This window comes from Heptranchias perlo, chromosome 30 (assembly GCF_035084215.1).
Source record: "Heptranchias perlo isolate sHepPer1 chromosome 30, sHepPer1.hap1, whole genome shotgun sequence".
Taxonomy (NCBI): Eukaryota; Metazoa; Chordata; class Chondrichthyes; order Hexanchiformes; family Hexanchidae; genus Heptranchias; species Heptranchias perlo.
Genome location: NC_090354.1, coordinates 23,171,410 through 23,180,789, shown reverse-complemented (window position 1 = coordinate 23,180,789; position 9,380 = coordinate 23,171,410). Strand labels below are relative to the sequence as shown.

At 44.7% G+C, this 9,380-nt stretch overlaps 1 pseudogene; it reads left to right on the top strand.

Moving 5' to 3' along the window:
- Positions 1-671: 671 nt before the first annotated feature.
- Positions 672-7,528, top strand: LOC137300073 (histone H4-like; annotated as a pseudogene).
- The last annotated feature ends 1,852 nt before the right edge of the window (positions 7,529-9,380 follow it).

The following is a 9,380-nucleotide window of genomic DNA, read 5'->3' as shown; positions in this document are numbered from 1 at the left end:
ATGGGGTACAGCGCAGATTCACCAGAATGATACTGGGGCTAAATGGGTTAAGTTATGAGGACAGGTTGCATAAAGTTGGCTTGTATTCTCTTGAGTATTAAAGATTGCAGGGTGATCTAATCAAGGTGTTTCGAATGATAAAAGGATTCGATAAGGTAGATACAGAGAAGCTATTTCCTCTGGTGGGGGAATCCAGAACAAGGGGGCATAATCGTAAAATTAGGGCCGGGCCATTCAGGAGTGAAATCAGGAAGCACTTCTTCACACAAAAGATAATGGAAATCTGGATCTCTCTTCCCCCAAAAGGCTGTGGATGCTGGGACAATTGAAACTTTCAAGACTGAAAGCGATAGATTTTTGTTAGGTAAGGATATTGGGGTATGGAGCAAAGCCGGGTAATTGGAGTTGAGGTGCAGATCAGCCATGATCTAATTGAATGGCCAACTCCTGTTCCTATGTTCCTAATGTTCCCCCACAAACTGCAGCCAGCTGGAAAATCGTGGACAGAAGGAATCGGGTGCAAAACAGGCCTTCGGCCTACTCGACTGACTTACCATTCCTGTCATGCTTATTCTGCACCTGCATAACCGATGCAGGAGACACAAATATCTACCCTTGCTTGATCTTTGTACCTTTATTCTCTTTTCCTTAACAGCAGCTGCAACTTGTCAATGAGGTATGCTGGCTGGATCCCAGATGTCCCATTTAGATTCATAAAGGTTTTTAAGTTTTAAAATGTCACCTCGGTTCAGTATTTAAGCTGTGTTGTTGCACCAGCTGTTAAGATCGTCTTTCATTTTATGTCAGTTATCGTCACAGGGCCATAGAGCATTTCCCACTTATCTCTGTGGAGCATCAAACCAACTTTGTCACCTTCCATTAGTTATTGTCTAATCTTCCCGACTGCAGAGGAGAACTCGCTCATAAGCCAGGCTAAAACTGACACTTAACATCCCACTTCTGTTGCGAAATATAAGTGGTTCTGCAATAGGATCTGGTTCCCTTTTGTGTGGAATTTGCCCCGTTTCTGCTGCAGGGCAGAATCAGAGACCAGCAGCAACACAGGAACCACCTGTGCAGGTGTAGTCACTACAAACGTTGCTATTTTGTTCATGGACCTTCCCCGATGCCTTTATAGGGCGTTAATGTGGAAATTGCATTGCCAGTCTGTACGGGCACATTTAAGCTGCTCTCATGGTGGCCTTGTTTTAATTCAGATTCTGAGAGATTGGTGTCTGTGATGCAACTTTTGGCATTTACACTACTCCCTCTAGCTCACTTATTGCGCTGTCAGATTCATAGACCTACGGAAAACAAGGGAGGGTAAATTTGACTTTGGGCGATAGTGTAAAACAGGCGATATCAGATCAGTTGCCCGTTATTCATCTCTCCCCATTGACGTCAATCGAAAAGAAAATCGGGAGATGTATAACAGGCGGCTGATCTGATATCGCCCGTTTTACACTGTCGCTCAAAGTCAAAATTACCCCCAAGTCACTTTTATATCGTACAATACTCATATCCAAACCCAAGGCCTCGCACAGCTGGCTGTAAACCAAATGTAAAATTGCCGCATCTCGACAGGACCAGCTGTCAGGAGGCCCCATTAGTGGGTGTTCTTGGGCCGCCAGCATTAGTGAATCCCTCCAGTTGCATTTTTGCCTTCAGGTGTGTGAAACTTGAGCTGGGGGAGCCCAGTGATACTGGCACAATATAAACCTACCTACTGCCTATTCTCGTCTACAGCTGGGATAAGAGAGCTGGATTAGGCAGTGTGAACACTGGGAATCCCCATTAAAATAAGGTCAGTAAAAAAAAAAGAGCTTTCTATCAGGTTGCTGCCTCCTAAGGCAATCCTCATTTACATCACAGTGCTATTTGGTCAGTGGTTTAGACACTGACCTTTCACCTCTGGGACCAAGGGTCAAACCGTGTGTCAAATGAGAGGATGAAAAGTCTCTTCTGTCTGGCAGGCCGGACCTTCGAAATTCCTTCTCATTTCTGAACAATCGCCTGACTTTATTTAGAATGCATGCATTTATCTCATTGCTTTGTTTACTGATATATTTCACATCAAACTGCATAAATCACGTGTTTGTGTCAACCCAAAGCTTCTTGGAGTCCAACACAAACCTTGAATTCCCGGCCAATATCATTACACCTCATACCTTCGGTAGTTGGCTGACCTTTTATCCTCATAACATTTCCCTCAAGTTTGAAGGCGCTCGGCTGCAAGGGAATAATGCAAAATTAGTTTGTGCAGTCTCAATCTGGTTTCTAGTGAGCATGGGCCCATAGCATGTAACTACTCATAATTGGGCACAAAACTGGCAATCTCACCCAGAGGTCATAGGACAGCGGGTGTGGGAACTGGAGAAATGTCGCACTGTTACAGTACAGTACAGTGTTCAGACGTAGGCACATTGTTGGGGCAGAGTATGCCGAGTTCTACACTGCATCTAACTGTGCCGTATCTGACCAGGGAGTGCTTGCTGCTGACATTGGGTTCTTGAGATGGAAAATATTCCATTATAGTGCTGCCTCTGGAGTGAAAGTTTCCTCCAAATGCAGTACTGTTAACTAAATGGGGTATTAGATCCCAAAGAGATTTCCTCACTTGTGGGCATTAAGGAACTTTAAGCAGTTATATGGTGATAATTTCTTTAATTTACCGCCCAAGCAGGAACGTTGCAGTTTTTGATAATCAACTACTTAACTTGCTGCTAACACTAAAGGCACCCAATCAAAGGCGAGATGGAAGTATTGAAATACACTGACTTAGTCAGAATCAGACACTTAACATATTAATTAATGCTAATGCATGACATCCATGTAACAGTAACATTTTGCAAGCAAGTCACCATCGAAAGTTAAAAACAAGCATTTTATTTCAAAGAAAGTGAACAAACCTTTGAAAGTACCATGAAAGCCGCAAGACCTGAAATAAACAGGTGGTCCAGACAAAAATTGAATTCAGTAGGTAACGGTCGCAAGGAAAACACAGACGTCTTGGGGCAGCTGAAAAAAGAAAAAGTGCTGACATGGGCAGAGAGCATGACTGCGAAGCTGTCCAAACTGCACCATGTGGGATACAGTATAACTCCAGTCACTCAGGAATAAGGTACATGCGCAATCACCTTTTAAAGTGACAGTACTGCTAATTCATTGCTCGCAATGCCCATCTTTATGAATACGCCAATGGCTTTTTATAAAGTGAATATTAACCATAGCGTGTGGGTAAAATTCTTCCCTCAGCGACATCATCCGAAAACACAACGTCAGGTACCACATGTTCGCTGACGACACCCAGCTCTACCTCACCACCACCTCCCTCGACTCCTCCACTGTCTCTGGTTTGTCACACTGCTTGTCCGACTGGATGAGCAAAAATTTCTTCCAATTAAATATTGGGAAGACCGAAGCCATTGCCTTCGGTCCCTGCCACAAACTCCGTTCCCGAGCCACCGATTCCATCCCTCTCCCTGGCCACTGTCTGAGGCTGAACCAGACTGTTCGCAACCTTGGCGTCCTATTTGACCCTGAGATGAGTTTCCGACCACATATCCGCTCCATCACCAAGACTGCCTACTTCCACCTCCGTAACATCGCCCGTCTCCGTCCCTGCCTCTGCTCATCTGCTGCTGAAACCCTCATCCATGCCTTTGTTATCTCTAGACTTGACTATTCCAATGCTCTCCTGGCTGGCCTCCCATCTTCCAACCTTCATAAACTTGAACTCATCCAAAATTCTGCTGCTTTGATCCTAAATCGCACCAAGTCCTGTTCACCCATCACCCCTGCATTGGACCTACATTGGCTCAAAGTCCAGGAACACCTTGATTTTAAAATTCTCATCCTTGTTTTCAAATCCCTCCTTGGCCTCATCCCTCCCTATCTCTGTAACCTCCTCCAGCCCTACAACCCTCAGAGATCTCTGTGCTCCTCCAATTCTTGCCTCTTGCGCATGCCCAATTTTAATTGCTCCACCATTGGTGGCAGTGCCTTCATCTGCCTAGGTCCTAAGCTCTGGAATTCCCTCCCTAAACCTCTTCACCTCTCTACCTCTCTCTCCTCCTTTAAGACGCTCCTTAAAACCTCTTTAACCAAGCTTTTGGTCACCTGTCCTAATATCTTCTTATGTGGTTCAATGTCAAAAGTTGTTTGATAATCACTCCTGTGAGGTGCCTTGGGATGTTTTACAACATTAAAGGCGCTATATAAATGCAAGTTGTTGTTGGTGGTGGACGATATTGCAAAACTGGTGATAGCAAATCGGCAGCCCTTTTACACTCCACCCGATTTTCTAGGGTGTGAAACAGGCTGTTGATTTGCTGTCACCCATTTTGCACCACTACAATTTCACCCTCTAAACTCATCTGTAATAAATATGCCTCTACAGGATCTGAACTATTGATATTGTTCTTGTCTTTTCAGCCTCTCCGTTACCAATGGCCATGTCGGCCCAATCAACAGCTATGTGCCCTGTTCTTCTTATCTCTTCGAGGAGCCACCTTCATTCGCTGTGCTACATCCTTTCACTGGCCCTTAATCATTTGGAGGACAGTGACAAATCACTGGAAGGCAATGAAACCTCTGGCAATGAGGCACCTCAACAGTCACTGAACATTTCGTCACCAGGAAGAAATTCTGGGGGAAGATTTCCTCAGTTCATTATTTATAATGAAACTGTAAATTCATCCTTTAACACATGGGGGTAAATTTTCAACTTGCGTAAAACTGTTGCTGCGGATTGGCCGCCTGTTATAGAAACTGTTCAATTTTGATCTCCATTGATTTTGGAAATGAAAATCGAGCGGTTTTTATAATGGGATGCTGTCGCTTTGCTGCCACTCCACCATCTGCTGCCACCACCTTCTCAAGGGCAATTAGGGATGGGCAATAAATGCTGGCCTTGCCAGCGACGCCCACATCCCATGAACGAATAAAAAAAAAAGTCATTTTTGGGACCTTCATATTGTTCTGATGCTCTTTTCATGGCACAAGTCCTGATATGATCATCCAAATGCTCAGCAGCTATTATTACATAGAATTTGTTGCAAGAAACATGCCACTTGGCCCAACTGATCTATGCCAGTGTTTATGCTCCACACGAGCTTCCTCCCACCCTACTTCATCTAACCCTATCAGTATTTTCTTCTATTCCTTTCTCCCTCATGTACTTACCTAGCTTCCTCTTAAATGCATCAAAACAGGCTGATGTTTGTTGCAAGTTCTATTTTCAAAAGAAATACACTGCAGTTTAGTTGCCTTTAAAGGTTTCTGTAGAGCTATGTTGAGAGGGAGTCTCTTTATCGGACTCATTGATGCATCCCGGGGGAGCAATTAAGTGAGGAGAGATGTGCCCAGGTGGTCCCCGCTGTTTCCTGGTAGACGAGATAATGATGGCAGGCTGGGGCCATCTCCTATGCCTCTGATTAGGTAGATCATGCTCCACCTCCAATACCTCATGTTCTGGGCTTCCTTTTGAGTTGTGAATCACTTTATGTCAATTCTTTACCTCGATTATCTGTATCACCCAAAGTTAACCTGTCTGGGCCGGTGAGCACAAGTGATTGGGTTCATGACAGAGTGAGCCTATTTCTGCTGACAGTACCAGGTGTTGAACATTTTGGCATTGCTTCCTTCTCTTTCTCTCTCTGCAGCACTTTTCTTGCTTCTGGCTTCCATGGAGATAAGAATGGAAATTTTAATGGGTTTCTTGCTTTGTACTGTTTCCACCCTGTTAAGCTTATGTAAGGATGTCTTCAGAATATGAGCCTACAAAAAGAAAAAAACATTTACAATCTTTGACCATTAGCACTTGGTCAGCACAAACCATCATCTCTCACATCTCCATCCCAATACAGCTTTAGCTGAGTGAATTTCCAGGATTTCCATGACCTGGTGTCCCTTCTCTTGTCGTCTGTCCTTCTCAGGAATTGTCTGCAATATTTTCTGACATGATAAAAGAATGCTTGTTATTGTCAGTCACAGACTGTTTAATTTGACAATTACGTGAGAATTCTTCTCACTTCTCTTATGGAATTCCCACAGAGATGGTGAGGCTTCAACTGCATCCATTTAATAGAAGCCGTTCATGTGTAGATCATTTAGTGCAGGGGTCAGCTTTGGGGCCATTAGGTGAGCAGAAATCCCATCTCACCATGCTTCTGGCAGTCGGTCGCAGGACTTTGTATACTCTTGTTAGACAACTCCTGTTGTAAGGTGAAGAATGGGCTCTTGGTTGAGATAAGGAAGGCTGGCTGGTGCCCGTGGAACTGTATTTCAGAGTGAACCTGTGCCTTCGGAAACAAGTGAAGAACACTGGGGAAAGAAAGAAACGGGCGGCCAATCCGAAAGTATTCAACTGTAAAGATGGTACGATGGTGACTTCAATCATTCAGCTGTGATTTCTGTAAAGAATTATTGGGGGGAATTTTAACCCCCCAGGATAGGCGGGAGAGGGTTGAAGTTGGGGGAGTTGGGGGGGTGGAGGAGGTTAAATTCTTAAAAATCTGAAACACGACCTCAACCCACCATGAAAGCGCCTACTTCCGGTTTATCCAGGGTGGGTTGGGGGGGGGGCGGGTGAGTAACCTCCTCTCGAGAGGAGGGACAGTAATTTAAATATGAAAATGAGACTGTGTGCCTCAGATTTTACCAGACATTTAACGGCTGTGGGCCAGGTTTCCCAGGGCTCGTGAAACCTGAAGGGAGATTACGGATCCAGCAGGTAAGTGCTTTTTATCGTACTGCTTGTAGGCCACGAGGGGCAGGAGTGCTTCCCCCCGCAAACCTACCCCGATCGGCCTCCCTCCCCATGATCTGATGACCATCCCCCAGCGATCCGATCTACCCCGTGATCTCCAGGCTGACACCCCCGCGATTCCCCCCCCCACCACTGCTGTGATCTCCCCCCATGATCTCTTCCCCATCGTGATTACTTCCCCTGGCCCTCCCCCCATGATCTCCACCTCCCCTCTCTCCCCCACCGCGATTTGTCCCTCCTTCTCTCCTCTCCCGTCTCCAGCTGCAGCCTTGTACCGCAGGCCTTCCTGCTGGACAGCTAGCCGATCTCTCTATCCGGCTGGGATATAGGGAAAAAGCATTCAAATGAGGTCCTGCCGTTAGATTCGGCAGGGCCTCTGTATTCCTTCTACTTTCAGGTTACAAGTCACCCCCTCTTGCTTCCCGCCTGCTGTAACGATCGGGGCCATCATATCTGGCAGATATAAAGGAGGCAAAGGAGTGCGTAAAGGAGGAACAAAGTGCTATTGCAAAGTATTTCGGGAGAACATCCAGGGCATCATGAAACCATCCAGTGCTGCCTAGCTCACTGTGACAGTGTCAAGCGTTTCTCTGGTCTGATCTAGGAGGAGAGCTGTGGGACACTGAGGGTTTCCTGGGGAATGTGATCAGGGATGTGGTCACCTACACAAAACACACTAAGTACTGGACAGTCACTGCCAGGGATGTGGTATACTCTCTAATGCTCCATGGCCGCACTCTCTATGGATTCGGTGGCTGAAGAACTCGACTCTACAAAACACAGAAGACAGTGATACCGTCTGAGAGGTTTCGCTTTCATAGTTCCATATGTCATCTCAAAACCACTAAGCAGAATTGCCATTGTCTTATATACAGGTGAGCTTTGATGCTAGTTTAAGCAGACAAGTAAAAAGGAAACAGCTTCTTAATGGATCTCCTAATGGGAATGGTTCAGGGAAGTGTTCAGTAGAAGATGAAAACTGTAAAGCAAATATCAATGGTGCAACCTTTTAAAAAAAAAGTGACTTGGCTTTAATTTTGTTTCTAACTGACCAGCCAGCTGTGTAATTTAGCCTGCTCTTTATTGGCTCTGGTATGCTATTGACAGCTGCTGGGCTGTAATCTTACACTCCAAGAGGAGTGCAGTCTACATCCACGGCCAGATTAGTGCAAGACTACAGTTTGTCCAGAATCTTTGTAGCCAGTGAATGGTTTGCTCTATAATGTGAGTGGCTGCTTGCTTGCTTTTTATGACTTTAGCAATTAATGCAGAATCAAAACTTCTTTTGCAATGTTATTGCCAATAGTAAAGGGTGTTATATAGCATGAGTCACCCAAATTTAAAGTCTTGCCTTAATAGCATATTTACCCGAGTACAAGGAGTGCTCATAATATAATAATACTGTCTTGAGTGAGGGAACACTGATGCTTTCAAAAATTCTTTGGCGCCAAACATCAAACAGACAAAAGAAAGAAAGAACTTGTATGTTAAATTTATTTCAGTAATGTATTTTTTTTGCTAATTTTCTCCCTCCCCACCCCTCTCCTAAAGGTACTGATTCTTGCTGGAGAATGATTCCACAGGCACTAGCTGACTTTTGTTACTTCACCCAACTAACCAATTGTCACAAATTAAATAGATTTGCCGATAGCATCTTATCATGTCTCTAAGAAATGTCCCAAAGTGCACCACAGACAGCGAATTATTTTTTACAGTGTCTGTTCTATAGGCAAACACGGCAGTCATCTGGTATTTGTGGGAAGACCAGTCAACCTGTTTTATTGGCAATGTTGATTAAGGGGGGACAGTTGGCCAGGACACCATGAAAACATCTTGTTCTTTTTCAAGTAGTGCCATGGGATCTTTAACATCCACCTGAACAAACAGATGGGGCCTTAGTTATGTGCTCAGGTCATAGAGTAGGGCTTGAACCCACAACCTTCGGACTCTGTGTGGAGATGCTACCAATTGAGCTAGGCTGGCACTTGTCCAGACTATTATTCTAGACCATGACTGCTGTGGGATATTCAACCATCAGGGCCAGCACAGCAGAGCCCAATACTGACCTAACCTGATGTCCATACATGAACATGACTTTTCAACAGGGGTCACTGAATAATATTCAAGAGCAGAAACCCTGACTTATTTTTCCTCTCCCTAGCCCAGGGGTGTTCAGGCAAACTTTAGCACCCTAACTGCCATCCCTATTGAGATCAGCTAACAGCAATGACTGAGGATCAAACTTGGGATCTTCCTGGTATGTATGGTTCAGTTCCACACTGGTCCATGCACATACGGACTGAGGCATCAAGGGGGCTCCTGTAGACCACAGTTACAAGGATTAGATTCTAAAAAGGATTCACTTTAAGTAAATATGCATGTATAATGCAGGCATATTAATATTTTCCCTCCATTTTTTTTCCAGGGGTACAAACCCATGGGACTCCCTGGAGAGAATACTACTTATAGCTCCATTAGATTGGCAGGTATGCTGGCAGTGTTACATATACATTGTGTTGCCTGCCTTGGCTCTGTTTGGTTTCAAACTTTGTGTTTATCAATAACAACAACAACTTGCATTTATATAGCGCCTTTAAAGTAATAAAACGTC